Source organism: Macaca nemestrina, chromosome 13 (assembly GCF_043159975.1).
Source record: "Macaca nemestrina isolate mMacNem1 chromosome 13, mMacNem.hap1, whole genome shotgun sequence".
Taxonomy (NCBI): Eukaryota; Metazoa; Chordata; class Mammalia; order Primates; family Cercopithecidae; genus Macaca; species Macaca nemestrina.
Window position 1 is genome coordinate 45,881,621 of NC_092137.1, and position 17,198 is coordinate 45,898,818.

Below are 17,198 nucleotides of genomic sequence, written 5' to 3' on the forward strand. Positions count from 1 at the left end.
AGGAGGCCCGGGACACAGATGCCTTGGTCTCATTGCCCTGACAGGTCCACCCCACCTTTCCCTGCAGTACCTCCAGAACTTTGCCTGGAACTTAGTCACCCTGGGGAGCCTTCTTTCCCTGTTCGTTCTGTTGTGCTTCGCTTTCTCATTCCTGTTCTCAACGACGTTTCGTCCCCTCTGCCCCACTCACATCACTCGCTCTGCCCTGGGGAGAGCTGATCTCTACCTGGCTGTCATTCCAGGAAGTTTTCTCGTTGAAACAAAAACATGTGGAGGTTTTGCTTTTCTGTGTTTATGGTCTGCACAGATAACCACCCCCAGATGGAGCTGGGTATGGTATTAAAAAATTATAATCTTACTTTTAATCCCAGTTAATTTGGCATCTGGCGGCTAATGAGATGCCTGGGAGGTGGCGAGTTGAGCCCTGACCAGCCTTCTAAGGGAGACCACCGATACAGATAACACATGTGGACCAGCCCCTGAGCGTGTCCTCGGTATCTGAACAGTGGTGAGGTGGGGAAAACAGACAATATCAGCGTTCCAGTTTCTGTATTTCAGTTTGTTCAGCATCTAATTTCTTTTCCACCATAGTTGAATTCTTTCTAGTCCTGGGTCACTGCACTAATTTAAACGGATGGCCTAAGAGGTCATTACAGATGTCGTCACAAGCCTCTGGACTTCTACCATGCTGAGACGTGTTTTCTTTTCTGTAAATTAGCTTGTTAATTATCACATGCCCACAAGTGATAGCCAATAGAGATCAGACAGTGGAACTGAAGGAAGTTAGGCAGTAATCCTAAGTATCTGTCTTTACTTTCTGAGATGTTCCTTCCCCTCCTTGTTTGTTTTGCTTTCTTTCAGTTTTCGTTTATATTTGTAGGGAAAGCTATCAGCTATATTCAGTCCCATAGTTTTAAATGATTCCTATATATTGATTATTATGGAATTTTCACTTCTGTCCAAACCACTCCTCTAAACCTTAGAGGTATATTCAACTCTCTAGGTATCTAATAGGCTTCTCACACCTCAGATGTCCAAAACCAAACTCCTGGTTTTCCTTCCCAAATCTGCTCCTCCTGCAGTCTTTCTGGTCCTCACTGTCAAGGAGGGCACCTGGCACAGAGTGGTGCTCAAAAAGTATTTACAGAATTAAGACTAAGAAATGGAAAAGTTTATACCTTCACGCTTGGAGTTGGGAGTGTAGCTGATCAGTTGTGTGTCACCTACTCTGTAGCTGATCAACTGTGTGTCACCAGATGACTCGCTTACCTTTGTCTTCCTCAGTTTCTACCTCGCTGAAATGTGGACAATGCTACTTATTCTTTGGTGGTTTGTGCCAGAACAAGGTATTATATCATGCCTGTAATAGTCTCCATATTTTCAGTGCCCCTCCTTTCCTACAGCATCCCATGGACATTATACAAGGCTTTTGTGACTGGCTTGTTTTACTTAGCATAATTTTACCCAGCTTTCATTCAAGACTGCTTGACACATCTGTATCCTGCCTACCCAAATGGTTTCCCAGTGTGCTGCTTCTCTCCAAGGACACAGACTCCCTTATTGTCTTAGGAACGTGTCATTGCATTCCTGCCCTTCAGTCTCCTCTCCTTGTCCCAGGCCTGATGCCCTCCTTTGTCCTCACACCCATCTAGCCTCTTCCTCCCTTTCAAGCCTCAGTCCCCGCTGCCTCCGCAGAGTCCCACCACTGTGCAGCTGCACTGATGACACGCTGCTCTGATTACTCCAGTACTGAGCCACGTTGGGTTTTACCCTGCCTCCTTTTGCGTGCGCTCATCTCATTTCCTCAGAGATTATAACCTCTTGAGGCCAAGGCATTTGTTTCTCATTCTCTTGCATCTCCATAGTATGTAATATGAAACAACTGGGCATTTTTTTTGCAAATTAAAAAAATTGTGGTAAAATACACATGACATAAAATTTATCACTGTAACCATTGCTAAGTGTATAGTGCAGTGGCTTTAAGTGAGTTTGCATTTTTGTGCATGCAGTCTCCAGAACTCTTTCATCTTGCAAATCTGAAACTCAGTACCTATTAAACACTAACTTCCCATTTTCCCCTGCCCACATCCCCTGGAAGCCACTCTTCTACTTTCTGTCTCTGTGAAGTTCACTACTCTAGCTACCTCACATAAGTGGGATTATATAGTATTTGTGCTTTTGTGACTGGCTTGTTTTACTTAGCATAATGTCCTCAGGGTTCATCTATGTTGTAGCATATGTCAGAACTGCCCTCCCTTTTTAAGGCTGAGTAATATTCCATTGTATGGACATACCACATTTGGTTTTTCTAATCCATTGATGGATGCTTGGACTGTTTTCCCCTTTTGGCTATTGAATAATTATGTGATGAATGTGGGTGTACAACTATCTCTTTGAGACCCTGCTTCAGTTCTTTTGGGTACACACTAGAAGCAGAATTGCTAGGTTATATAGTAATTCTATTTTTAATTTTTTTTTTTTTTTTTTGAGGCAGAGTCTCATTCTGTCACCTAGGCTGGAGTACAGTGGCGCGATCTCGGCTCACTGCAAGCTCTGGCTCCCGGGTTCATGCCATTCTCTTGCCTCAGCCTCCCAAATAGCTGGGACTACAGGCGCCCACCACCGTGCCCAGCTAATTTTTTATATTTTTAGTAGAGATGGGGTTTCACCGTGTTAGCCAGGATGGTCTTGATCTCCTGACCTTGTTATCCGCCCGCCTTGGCCTCCCAAACTGCTGAGATTACAGGCGTGAGCCACCGTGCCTGGCCCTATTTTTAATTTTTTAAGAAACCCTCTTACTGCTTTTTATAGCAGCTGCACCATTTTACATTCCCACCGACAATGCACAAGGGTTCTAATTTCTCCACATCCTCACCAACGCTTAGTCTTCTTTTTTTTTTTTTTTCTTTTTTCTTTTTGGATAGTAACCACCAGTTTCATTTCTCTAATGAGTAATGTTGAGCATCTTTTCATGTGCTTACTGGCCACTTGTATATCTTCTTTGGAGAAAAAAATGCAATGACATGTTCCTAAGACAAAAGACTTCTGTTCAAGTCCTTTGCCCATACTTACATCAGGTTTTGCTGTTGTTATTAAGTTACAGGGGCTCTTTGTATATTCTAGCTATTAACTCCTTATCAGGTAAATGATGTGCAACAATTATGTGCTTTTGTGAGGGAACACGTTGACAACCGTTGGTTATTACAGGAGTCCGCATCGAAGGCAGTCATTTGAAAGAATTTTAAAAATCTATGGATATATGCCAGGCATCATCTCATGCAAAGCTCACAAACACCCTGTAAGATATGTGGCATCATTTTCATTTTGCAGGTGAGGAAATTGAAGCTCAGAGAAGTCCAATAATTTACTCAGCGTCCCCTAGTCTAGTAAGAGTGGCAGAAGCAGGATGTGATGTCAAGCCTGCCTGACTCCCCATGTTGCCTCCTGCACCTTCAGACTGCGTGAGAGAGCGCAAGCAGGCTTCACACATGTGTTGCTCATCACTCTTCTTCTCTGGATTTCATTAAAGAAACGTCTGTGCCTGGCAAGCAGGCCGCTGCCAGCATCCCTGACTCTGCAAAATGTGATCCTTCTGCACGTTTGGATCTCGGCATGACTCAAATACCTAGTGTCCCTTTACCCAGCCTTCAATGGGAGGGCAGATACTCTGCCTTTTTGGATCTCTCATCTCTACCCTCCAGTCTCTAGTTTGGGTCTTCTCAGAGCTGCTCACACACATCAGTCACTTCAACAGGAAGCTTTGGACAGGCAAGGCTTTGTGTTAGATTCAGTGGGAAGGGATGATGCTCCTGCCCTGAAGGATTAGCCTCTACAGGTGCTAGGCTAGGTGGGGAATGTACCTGAGAGCAATGTGAGATTTTGTGCCTTTGAAAACCAAGTAAACAGTTCAGTGCAGGCTACCAGGACTTCAAAAACAGAGAGGGAACAGGATTTTTTTTTTTTTTTTCTCAGACCGAATCTTGCTTTGTAGCCCAGGCTAGAGTACAGTGGTACAATCTTGGCTCACTGCAACCTCTGCCTTTTGGGTTCAAGTGATTCTCCTGCCTCAGCCTCCTAAGTAGCTGGGATTATAGGTGTGCGCCACCATGCCCAGCTAATTTTTGTATTTTTAGTAGAAATGGGGTTTCACCATGTTGAACAGGCTGGTCTAGAACTCCTAACTTCAAGTGATCTGCTCACCTCAGCTTCTCAAAGTGCTGGGATTACAAGCGTGAGCCACCGCCCCTGGCCCAGAAACAGGATTTCAATGGGTTCTTGAACCATCTTCCCTGCTCAGAAAAGCCAGTCTATTTAATATTAGGCTGAGCAAAACCTATTTAGGAAGAATAAATGCTATAAACAAATTCTATGGTGCAGCTCACAGCTGAGAGATGGGATCTTCAGATCATACATTATTCTAGCTCCTGGGCCTCGGTTTACTGGGGAATCGAATGAGCATCATTGGCATGTGGTTTGCAGCTCATGGATGCAGTTCTGCTACAGGACACAGCCCAATCTCTTGGATGGATGAATGTCTGACATAAAGTAAGAGAAGTTAATGTAAGAGGGCTTCACCAACCTCAGAGAGGGAATTGACAGTACTAGATATGAAATGACAATCATACAATGTGGACTGCATGATTTTAATGTTATAGCACACATAATGAAAATTAGTGATAAGCATGTTATGAACAGTGTCTCATTTAATTTTTGAAAGAATACTATGAAGTGTAGGTACTATGATTAGTGAGGCAAAGTGAATTCTCCAGAGTTTCGTAGCTGATAGATGATGGAACCAGACTTGAACATGACTCTGCTTGGTTTCTCAAGTCTTTGCTCTCAAATGCTGCACTAAACCCCCTGTTCATTACAGCTGCTGCAGGAAGACAGGACATAGGTTGATAAAAGAAAGGATAAATGCCACTTACCCTGGCTCACACATAGCATTCTGACAGAGGTATTTAGAGGAGTCAAGAACTGCATAAAAGGATAAGGCCTTTTTAGGGGAGAACATATATTCTGTATTAAAGATATCTTCACTTGTCTGCAGCCTGTGTTCTTTCTTCATGGTTGATTTTTCTAGGCTCTTAAGTACAAGTGGTGAATAATGTATCATCTTCAGCTCCTTTTTCCGACACCCAAAGGGTTGGTCTATCCTGTTAGGGTTTTAAAAACATTATGGTGAAGGACATATAACATAAAATGTACCGTTAGTGAAAATGCCGCTAATGTACATTCACAGTGTTGTGCAACCATCACTACTGTCTATTGCTAGAATATTTCCGTCACCCCAAAAGGAAACCCTGTACTCATTGAGCAGTCACTCTCTGTTCCTCCCTCCCCCAGCCGCTGGGAAACATTATTCTGCTTTCTCTCTCTAAGGATTTTCTGGCTCTGGGTATTTTATATAGATGGAATAATACAAGATGTGGCCTTGTGCGTGTCCTGTTAATTTCACCACTCATGGTTCCTCCTTCCCTTACTGAAATTTGCAGTCCCATTGCCCTGGTGTAGAGCTGTACCCCGGCATAGGGAGCTGAGTCCCAAGGTGGGTATCAGTTTGGGATCAGAGAGACTTTGCCAGGTTAGTGCCCAGACAAGTTATGTGACTTCTCTGAGTCTGTCAAGGTTGTTGGAAGGATTAAGTGAAATGATGTCAAGTTCCTTGTTTTTGAACTTGGGCAAATTATTTAATACTTCTATGCTTCAGTTTTCTTCCCACATGAGATGGGACTATAATCATATCTATATAATGGGTCATTCTGAGAATTACATGGGTAATACATGGAAGTATATAGAACAGTGCCTGAATGTGGGAGGTGCTTGGTATGCATTAGTATTGCATACTTGGTAAGTGTGTGGTGGCATCATTTATACCAGGCTCCACACCATTCATTGGAGCAATCATGGAGGCCCCTTCAGTGGTCTTTCTCCTTCCTGTCTACCCTTGCAGGCAGAATATTATCGCCAGAGTGTCGCTGATCACACACTCTTCATTTCAAGACTCTTCTGTTAGCTTTGTGTTTAAGGCCCTCTGCGTCTCACTTGCTTTCCTTTCTGGTTTCTCTTCCCATTCTATTCCCCAGGAACCCATTCCCTGCCACTGCTCTGGACTACCTTTGGTTCCCCAAGCCCCTTGGGCCTTTCAGCCTTTACGCCTTTGCTTATACTCTTCCCTCTTTTGGGAATGACCTTCTACTCACCGTCACCGGCAAAGCTGTGCTCATGTCTTTCACTCAGTTTTTTATCTGCCATAATAGTGTGTACTTCATAGGGTTGTGCTGAGGATTGACTGACATGATACATGACCGAGATGATACACTGTACATAATAATATGAACTGAGATAATAAAGCCTGGATATGTGGGTGCCATCTGGTAATTGTTCAATATGTTATCACATCATTATATAATTATATTAGGACTATTTTTACACTCCTGCTTTCCTAACTAGGCTGCAAATTCCTTGAGAACAGGGCAATGTCTTGTTATTCTCTGGTTCCTACTTATGCCAAGTATACTGCCCTGCATTAAGTTTCCGTAGTGTTTATTTGGTTTCTCAACAGTTCCTATGTATAACTCTCGTTTCTCTAATCAGGTCAAAAAAGTCAAGTCTCTGAAGGAGGGCCTGTGGTTTCTCCTTTTCTCAGATCCTCCGCAGCTTTTAGCACCAGGTTGTGCAGACAGAATATGATTAATACATACCCAATAGATGTCAGAATGTAATCGACTTTAAAAAATGACCCAAGCAACATTTTTGAAAACACATTTTTGAAAGTACAGAAAAGAAAATGAAAATTTCCCATAACCCCACCCCCAGTGCCATTCTAACTCCAGCGTCCAAAGCTAACCACTATTAGCATGAAAAGTGAACATGGCATGGAATAACTGACATGTGTTGAATACCTGTTATGTGCTAAATATTCATCTGATTTCACTCATATTTAATTTTATTCCAGCTGTGAAGCAGATGTTATCACTATCCCCATTTTACAGAACAAGAAACTGACACACAAAGAAGACACAAGACACAAGACTTTTAAGTAGAGGAGTTGAGTTTTAAACCCAAGCAATCTGGCTTCAGGGTCTGTACCCTCAACCCTGTGCTGAACTCCCTGCCTTCGTCCCTCCTACATCTACTGAGATATCGCCCTCCCTCCCCTCCCCACTGTTTAGTGGATCCAATTCAGCACTGGGACTCAGAGAAGCTGGACTTTCTCCTGTGCATTCACTGGGTGTATGACGTTAGGATGATCACTTCACCGCTCTGAGCCTGTTTCCTCATCTATAAATCTGAGAACTGGTCTTGGTGATCTCCCTTGCTCAGCCAGAACGTTCTGTGATTTCATGAATTAGACACTGAAGCAGGGACTTGCTTTTCCACCATATGCTGCCCTCCTCTCATCTCCTGCGCCTGCAGGCGTATTATCTTTTGTACCATGCAGGCAGGCAGTCAGGTCACCCTGACCTAGGTACTTCTCTCCACCTCAGTGTGCCTGGAGAAGCTGCCAACCAGCTACAGCCAGAGACAGAGTACTCCGTGGGGTTTGCTGAGTACTGGAACTTAGTGGGTTATATAAGTTTTTTATGACCCATTTTAATAGAGTTTGCATCCTTTGAACTACAGATGGGGCACCGGCTGTTAATGGGGCTTTCTGGAGCATAGACTTAGGAGGAGGGTCCTTGGGATTTATGGAGCTTTCCTGCAGCACACACATTTCATGGAGGCTGTGTTGTTTTGTTTCTTCTCCCTGTCAACTTTCCTGGTCAGGGCACAGGGTGTGGGGCAGAGTTTATCTGGGTAGGGTGCCTGCGTGTATATACCGCTGTTGTGTGTTTAACAGACTCAGGGTAATGGCTGGGTCACCTAGCACCCCAGGGCAGTAAGCCTCAGAACTACCTGAAGCCTAGTTAAAAACACACTAATTCCGCCCCACCCCACCTTCCTCCCCACGTTTCTGATTGAGGAGGGCTCGGGCAGCACCCAGGCCTGACAATGTGCGTTTCCAACACGTTCCCAGGTGATGCTGCACCTGCTGGGCCAGGAGCCACACTTCGACAACTACTGTGCGCCAGAGAAGTTTAACAGAGAATTTACATCTTTTTAAGTACTAGACTGAAACTAAACTAAAACACTTCTGTCCACGTTTTTAGGTAAAAATTATTTACTCGTATTCCAATATACCAAAAATGTCATCTCGTAGCTTCTTGATCTGTAGTCATAATTATGACCATTCATTATTGTGGCTGGCTGTAATTCCAGGGTGTGCTGAACCCTCCTTGAGACTGACCCAGGTTGTTTGAGTTGTTGGTTTGCATTCTCTGTTTGCAGACTGGCTGCCGTGCCCGTAGCATTCTTCCCTTCCTGGAGCTTTAAAAAAAACCTTTCTTATTAAAATGTTCACACCTATAAAAATAGAGAGAGTAGTATGACCCACTCCCATGTCCCCATCGTCTAGATTTTTAACATTTTTGCTTCATCTTTTTCTTGCAGAAGTATTCTAAAGCCAATCCCAGACATCCTAACATTCCACTCCCAAATATTTCTGACTGCATCTCCAAAAAAATAAAGACATTTTCTTGCATAACCACAAAACCATGATCACAACAAATCCAGCAATGATTCCTAAGTATCCTCTAATACTCAAACCGTATTCCCCAGTTGCTCAAAAAGGTCTTTGCAGTTGAATGAGGAGACGAACAAGGCCTATATTCACATTGCCTTTGATTGCTAGCTCCTTTTTCCTTGGAATTTGCTTTTGTGGGCGTAGGGGGGGATCTGCAGTGAGCTGGGGCTAGCTAGTTGCAGCAAGTGACCCAGAGCTGTTGAAATGCATCTGAGATGGGGAAAGCAGGTTTGAGGTAGGGTCTGTGAGTAGAGTACAGTACTGATTCTGGGGCCTGGAGACGGCTCTGTGCTGCTCAGATGCTTTCACTTTATTCTATTTTCTTTGATCTGAAGAGGCAAGGAGGCCAGGCATGTGACTTCTAGATCAGTGAGTTGCTTTCATGTGTGAATATGCAACTGTTAGAATATGTTTACAGAACAGATATGCTGCCTGGGGTAAGAAAAGGAGTTCTTGGCCCTGAAGAATCTTGGCTGTGGCTGTTCTAGAGTGTTTGAGGCATGCGCTTTATTATTCTCCACGGGATTTTCTTTCTCTTTCTGTTAATAATCCGGGCTTCATTGCGGCTCTATGGAGGGAAAATATTCCTTTAAGCTCCAGGCTCTGAGAGCTCCCCCATACACCTAGTCCACTTGGGTGGCCTGGTTTCCTGCCAGAAGTATGATAAATAAATATTGATATGCTGTGCCCGCCCCCTTGAGGGCCTGCCCCTGGGTTCATCCCTCATGTAAGTGTTTTGAACATGTTACAGGCTTCTAATTTAGCTTCCCCATCCAAATCAAAGGTCCCTCACTGCAATTTAAATGCCATGGTGTACCCATGACTGGGGCTGACGTGCATTGGAAGGCAAAGCTGTCCTGCGTCACACAGCATCAGCTGGATCACCATATGGACCACAGTGCGGTGCTAGGAGAGGCTGCCAGCGTCAAGCTGGCTAAGGATTGAGGTGCGAGGCTGCCGGGAGGGAAGGACTTTTCTGGACGGAGACCTGATTGTCAGGGGCTTCAGGGGGCTTGCTACCACTGGTTCGAGGTTGGGGAGCAGCAAGACTACGCCATAGATACTGAGAGTAATGTAGCCTGCAAGTAACGTGGCCGGGCCTTGGCAAGGAGGGCCTGGAGGCGAGGAGGGGAGTGTGCATTGCTGAAGTCCTCGTTTCGGCACAGAGCCGTCCTCTCTGCTGCTTCCTGACCCAAGGGGGATGGTTCTGATAGTCACCCTTGCACTTCTTCTGTGGCCACATTGTATACGGTTGCCAACTATGTTGTATAATAATGGGCTGGTGTATAGTTCTTACTGTTCTCTGGACTGGAAGATCCTCAGGGGCAGTGGACTATTTTGCTCTTTGGTATACAGTGGCACTCAATAAATGTGCAGCAAACACATTTTTGCAGCCCAGAAAAGGGAGGGAAGGAAAGTGCTTGGGTTAAGCATATGATACAGAAATAAATCTGAGGGGGTCCTGAGTGTCGTAACAAATCTAACCTGCCCAAGACACTGGCCTGCGTTCTACAGTGACCTTCATTCTCCAGTGACTGCTAATGGCTGCTGTTTTGCTGAGAAACGCGTATTGACTTCCTGCGCCTCACATTTTCCTGCCTGGCAAATGCCAAACCTCCACTATATTTAGCTCGAATTTCTTATGGCAATTACCAGGTCATTTAGAAATATTTCAGTTGTAACCATGTCTTATTCCTGATCTGGATTTTATGTTGTGTGAGGGCAGCGATTCCACTCGATTTCTCTTTCTATCCTCCTTGGGTCCAGCCCTGTGGCTTGTATATATTATTGTATATGTTACCAGTGACTCAAAACTGGTTGCCCAATGAAATGCATGACTGCTGGGTTTAGTGAGTCCTAAAGAACTGGCTCAGACAGGGGCTTGTCAAGTTCAGGGGAGGGAGAGCTCCTTGGAGCTGGAGTCATCAGACGAAACTTCCTTAAAAGCAACTGGAACTGGCTGGCACTCGGAGAATTGGAGAAGGTGGAGGGGAGGAGGATGGAGAGTGGATTCCATGTTGGGAAGATCAGAGGAGACTTTGCATCCCCACAGCTGGGTATAATAAGGAGGTGCAGCTAATTTGCTGGGAACCGCTGGCTTCTGGGCGTTTACTAGACACACAATGAACTGCCAAGGACGATAGAGGCTGACCGCAGGGAAGGGTGGCTACGGAATTCTTAGAACATGATGCTGACTCCAGTCTTTGGTGAGACTGATGGATATGAGTCAGGTTAAGACAGGGATAAACATTTGCTTATCAGATGAAGAGCCACCCTGTTTTCTAGGATCATGGACTTCTTTGAAAAAGCATGTCTGCAAATACCAGATGATAGGGCAGAGAGGAAGAAGAGGATTAAGAGTATCCTGCTCCCAGGCTCTAGGGGTTCTGCTGGAAAGGAAATAGTGGGGTGGATTAGAGAGGATGGGAAAGTGCAAAGCTTCAGATGTGGAAAAAGGTTGATTGTACAGACTCTCTCTGGAAAACGTTTTGCAAGTTTCTTAAAAAGTTAAACATAAACCTACCATGTGATCCAGCCGTTTCACTCTAGGCCTTAACTCAAGATAAATGAAAGCATTTGTCCATTCAAAGTCTTGTCATGAATGTTCATAGCAGCTTCACTTGTAGTAGTCTTAAACTGGAAACAACCCAATCTTTCATCAAGAGAGAATGGATAAACAAATTGTGGTATATCTATACAATGGATACTATTTAGTAATAAAAAGGAATGGGTGGATTAATCTCAAAATAATTATGCTGAGTGAAAACAAATAAAAAAAACCAGACAATTTGGAATGTACATTATATGATTCCATTCATATAACATTTTAGAAAATGCAAGCTAATCTATAAGATAGGAACTGAAATAGTGGTTGCCTCAGGATGGAGGTTGTGTGGGAGGGGCAGGAGCAAGAGATTATAAACTCTATGAGGAAACTTTGTGGACTGAAGGATATGTTCATAATCTTGATTATGGTGATGGTTTCACAGGGGTATATGTATGTCGAAACTTACCAAAGTTTACTCTTATTTAAAGAGTGTTCGGCTGGGCGCAGTGGCTCATGCACTTCGGGAAGCTGAGGTGGGTGGATCACTTGAGGTCAGGAGTTCGAGACCAGCCTGGCCAACATGGTGAAACCCCGACTCTACTCCAAATACAAAAATTAACAGGTTTTTAAACACCTGTCTCAGGCTAATTTAGAGATACCTGTAGAGACAGGTGGCGCACGCCTGTTATCCCAGCTACTTGGGAGGCTGAGGCAGGAGAATCACTTGAACCTGGGAGTTCAGTGTGTTGAGATTGTGCCACTGCACTCCAGCTTGGGCAACAAAGCGAGACTCTGTCTCAAAAAAAAAGTGTTTGATCGATTGTGGGTAAAGTATCCATTAATAAAGCTATTATAAAGAGCTAGGAATCATAGTTTATGCCTGTAATCTCAATGCTTTTGGAGGTGAAGGCAGGAGAACTGCATGAGGACAGGAGTTTAAAACCAGTCTGGGCAACATAGTGAGACCCTGTTTCTACAAAAAATAATAAAATTAGCTGGATGTGGCGGCATGCACCTGTAGTCCTAACTGCTTGGAAAACTGAGACAGGAGGATTGTTTGAGCCCAGGAGTTAGAGGTTGCAGTGGCCATGATCACAACACTGCACTCCAGCCTGGGTGACAGAGCAAAATCCTGTCTCTGTTAAAAAAAAATAATAATAAATAAATAAAAGTGATGATTGAGAGATTCAATGCAAGTGAGTTAAACAAGCCATTATTGCGAACTCCTTACATTCCCATCCCCCACATGGAATTCATTCATTTCACTGGCAATGAGAGGAGAAAAAATAGCCTCAGTGTGCTTAGGATGGCAGGGGAGGGCACTATTAAAGCTGAATGTACATAAGGCAGGTCTTGATGGAGGTTGATGCTGGCAAAAACAAAAGGAACTGCCTTTGAGGACTAGTCAAGGGAAGCTCTGGGGCAGATGTGGGATCCAAGTGACTTCACTGACTGGGGACAATGTTAAAGGCAGTGAGTGAGGTACAAAATGAGCAAGGCCTAAAAGACGGAATCAACAGGCTGTGTTGAAGAACCAGGGAAGACCAGTACAGAGAAGGCTGAGGGTGCAAGGGGCTACTTTCAAGGATGAAAGCTAGATGGGCTGAGACAGATTGCCTCGCTGTGCATGCTGGCTGCACCACTTAAAAACTGGGCAACCTTTGGGTAAATGACCTAAGTTCTCTGTGCCTCGGTTTTTCCATCTGTAAAATGGGAATAGTAATACATACGTCATGAGGTTACACTGAACATTAAATGAATTAATGTATGAAAAGTATTTAGGGCCGGGCATGGTGGCTCATGCCTGTAATCCCAGCACTTTGGGAGGCCGAGGCGGGCCCATCATGAGGTCAGGAGATGGAGATCATCCTGGCTAACACGGTGAAACCCCGTCTCTACTAACAATAGAAAAAATTAGCCGGGTGCGGTGGCGGGCGCCTGTACTCCCAGCTACTCGGGAGTCTGAGGCAGGAGAATGGCGTGAACCCGGGAGGCGGAGCTTGCGGTGAGCAGAGATCGTACCACTGCACTCCAGCCTGGGCGACAGAGCAAAACTCTATCTCAAAAAAAAAAAAAAAGAAAAGAAAAGTATTTAGAACCATGCCTGGCATATACTAAGTGCTTAATAAATGTTATTGGTACTGTAATTATTATCTACTCTTGGACAGAATCTTGAATGCTAGGATTATTACAAAACAAGCAATAGGTACAGCAGTGAGAACCCCTAAACAAAAGTTTGAGGAACTGCTTCTAGCTTGCCCCTTTCTCAGAGTCTTTGCACTTTCTGAGACAACTCTGCCTGGAACACTTTTCCTTGAGATGAACTCCTACCTCACTCCCTCACATATTTTGATCTGTGCCCAAATGTTACCCTGTCAGAGAGGCCTTCGCTGGCCACTATATTGAAAATTGCAGGCCCTTCCTCCCCTACTACCTAACACAGGCATGTATCTTTATTTGTTTATTTTTCCTTCCTCCCACTAGAATGGAAGCTCTGTAAGCTCCTTAAGAATAGGGACTTTGTTTTCTCTACAGCTGTGTCCCCTGAGCCTAGGACACTGCCTGGAATGTAGCGGATGCTCAATAAATATTTGTTGACTAAAAGATTTATTAGGCTGTGTCTTGGGGGTGAATCATCTAGCGTCTTCAGGCCTCAGCCTCCTCACCTGTAAATTGCAGAGGGTGCGTCCCTGATGGTTTCTTCCAGCCTGAAGGTGATGTGAATTTGTGGGGAGTCAGGCGTGATGTCTTGAACAAGGAAGTGATGTGGTGAAGGGACCATGTGAGAGTATCGGCACTCATGAGACAGCAGGAGAGCTTCTGGGTCATGCCTCCCACAGGGCGATTGAATTTACAAAGTGAATTTAGTTATTTGTAGGTGATTTTGAAGATGACTTTCCAAACTCTCCCCTCTCCCCATTAGGGCACTATGCTGTCCCTTGTCCCTGCCCTCCATTGAGAACCCCTGCTCTAGACACATGCAGGGACAGAACATGCCAGAACAAGGCAGTAGTGATAAAATGACAAATAAGTGGTATGTGGGGTCATGGTTTTACTATGTCATGAGCTGCTCCGTTTTGAAGGACAGCTGACTCCAGGTTCTGGGCATAAGGAGCACGTTAGGCTGAGGGGTCCTGGAGGCTGGAGAGGAGGTGACACACGTGTGAGAGGAGGAACCAGCCAGATGGCTCTGATTTATCCATGTCGGTGCAGGACTGGGGAAAGAGCTCCGCCCAGCTGGGACGCTGCTGCTGCTGCTGCGAGGCTTCCTGTGCATCTCAGCCCTTGAGAGACCGAGCCTCTCTTCTCACACCTGAGGTCCTGCAGGAAGCAAGGGCTGTGGTGGCTGGGAGTTGCCTGTTGTTCCTCACATTCAGCAATTAGCGCCATCTCCTTAAGGGCAGACCTCCACGTAGCTGTAATCTGAAATGTCAGTTATTACACTCTTTGATTTAAGTATAGAAGTGCTTCGGTTATGATCTCAGGAGTAAGACAGAAATAGCTAGTCAGTGTGGTGAGTAATGTGCTAAAAGCATTCACAGGGATCATCCTCGCCATGGCATTATGTGCTGTTTAAAATCTGAGTAAATGCTTAGGAGTCCAGCATTTGGAGATGCGGGGAGGGGCGGTGGAATCTCTGGGAGGAATCCTGGCTTAAGTTTCCTCACTGCTTCTGTTCCAGGTGATCGATCATGCCTATGCTATTCTTTGAGTTTCTAACGTGTGGTTAGATTTTATGGGGGATACTGAAGGGCATGGGAGCAGCCCTTGGGCCTTAGCTTAGGTCCCAGTTAGGAGGGACAATACCTATGCCCGCAAAAGCCGAAGTATTTGAAAGTGCTGCAGGAAAGGGCTGTAACAGCTACTGGAATTACAGGAAGGAGCAGTCTCTATGGAGTGAGGTGATCAGGGAGGGTTACTTGGAGGAGGTAGGCTGTGAAAAGGTAAAGAGATTAGGGGTAGAATGTTTTGCTTTTACTTGGTTCCTGACCTGCCTCTGTCTTCTCAGGATGGAGGCATCTTCTTGCAAACCACCTTATCCAATAAAATTGACACACAAATAGAAAATCAAGGCCACAGAAAGAAAGAAATTGGCTAGTATGGTTGCTCCAGTTGAGCACTGGATTTGGTTTTGCACTTCTTGGCAGCCAGGACGTAATGAAAACCAGGTCAATTGCACAGCTTTCTTGATCAGAAAGGGAAAAGTCTACCAACTCCTCAGGGGAGGCAAAATTCTTACTGGCACATTTTTCTAAAATCATTTTCTCATGTGGGACTTCACATAAAAGACACAGTGGCATAATAAACATAGGTCCATCGACAGCAAAAGCCTTCATAGGTGTGGAGGATTGAACACCAAGGCGTGACACGATGAAGGTAATTTGGCCAGTGTCTAAGCTGGCAAGGTCCAGTTATGTGACTTTTAGGGGCTCTGACTTGATGTAAAATTAACTTAGAATCATTTTCTTGAAGAGGAGACCAAAGACAAATTCCCAAAGGAGACTTTGTAGCGGATGTTCAGAGGGGAAAGCTTGTTGGCCTTGGTGAGATTATACCCGGTGAAAGGATGTGGGTGCCCTCCTGCCCGTGGGTTCCCACTCTCCATCATATAATTACCCTGACTGGGTATCGGATTTGGTGCCAAATGTCCTGGTGTCTAGAGGCATAAAGGGAGACACACGTCTGATTCCAGAGTCCAGAGCTGACCTTGTCTCTTTTACCAAAACCTTTAGTGCACTATTCCCTGGTTTATCTTAACCGGGACATTAAAGCACCTGCTCTTGGCTTTGACATGTTCTCAAGGAGTTTGAAGTCTAGAAAGGTGATTTTACTTAAAAAAAAAAAATCTAAGTACAGAAAGGAATACATGCCAGTAGGTTGGCTTTGCATCATTTCCTCCTATCAATAGCTGCCATGTGTTGAGTATTTGCTCTGTCGCACGCACTTTACCTACAACACTTACGTCGTCTTCACAATGACGTCCAGAAGCATACGCTTTTATTGTTTCCATTTTATCAGAAAGACTGGGGCTTGGAGAGATTCTGATATTCTCTCAAGCCCCCAGCCTGAGGAAGATTCCAATTGGCCTCACTTTTGGGTCTAGTGGCTCCGGACTTGGGCGTCAGTCTAATCTCTGGCGTAGGTCTCTTCCTCTCCCCTCTTGCATCCTCCTCTCTGGCCAGTCTTCTATTCTAAGCTTGCCCTGGGCCTCCTGCAAGTTTCTGGCCTCTTGTATGAGATAAGCACTTCCCTGTCTGATTTGAAAGGTTTTCTACTGAGCCAACGCTGCCATATTCTGACCCCCAAGTCACCCCCTTTCTCACCCTTTCTGCTTGAGCCAGGGCTGTCTGCATCCCATCAGTCCCTTCCAAGAATCATAAAAACAGAGTCCAGGTCTCCTTGTTTTTAAAGCCTCCTTGCGCTTCAGGACCACCCAGCAAGTTCCTGCTTCCCATCAAGGAGTTACTGCAGATCAGACATTAATGCGGGGTCCCTCCCAGCTTGGGTTTCCATCCCACCCTCTCCCATGGGTTCCCTTGGTTGGCGTGCACCATTCAGCCACTCTCTAGGGGAGTAGCTGCTGTATGCCACCACCATGTTATCGTATCAAAAATATGTTTTAAAATACATTGAGACTTTCACTCTCATCGATGGAAGAGAAGGAAAAGGATGGCATTTCGTCAAGCTCTCTTACTTCTGAAGGATTTAGGACTCTTGCTGCCTTTGGCCACCAGGATCAGTGAGCATTCATTTCTATTGGAAGAGATTGTGTATCTGGGGATGTTGCCCAGCGGGTCTCACTATGCTGGGAAAACTGGTGACCAACTGAGTAATACTCAAATTTATGCCAAAATTCCTGCCTTTTCCCCTGTTCAGTCTTCTTTTGCTCCCTGCTGAACTTTGTCACTTGGGAATGGGATGGGACGAGCTGGGTGGCCTCAAAATCACATTCTCAGAGGCAAGTCCCTTTTGGTACACCAAGGCTCTTTTTTATCCTTTGAAGCTTTTGAAGGATGTTTTCAG

General features: G+C 44.9%; 1 protein-coding gene across 2 annotated transcripts in view; it reads left to right on the plus strand.

Annotated features, from left to right (window-relative positions):
• LOC105464958 (protein kinase C epsilon) overlaps positions 1–17,198 on the plus strand; it is a 538,891-nt gene that overhangs the window by 93,922 nt on the left and 427,771 nt on the right. The gene's annotated exons all lie outside the window — the stretch shown is intronic.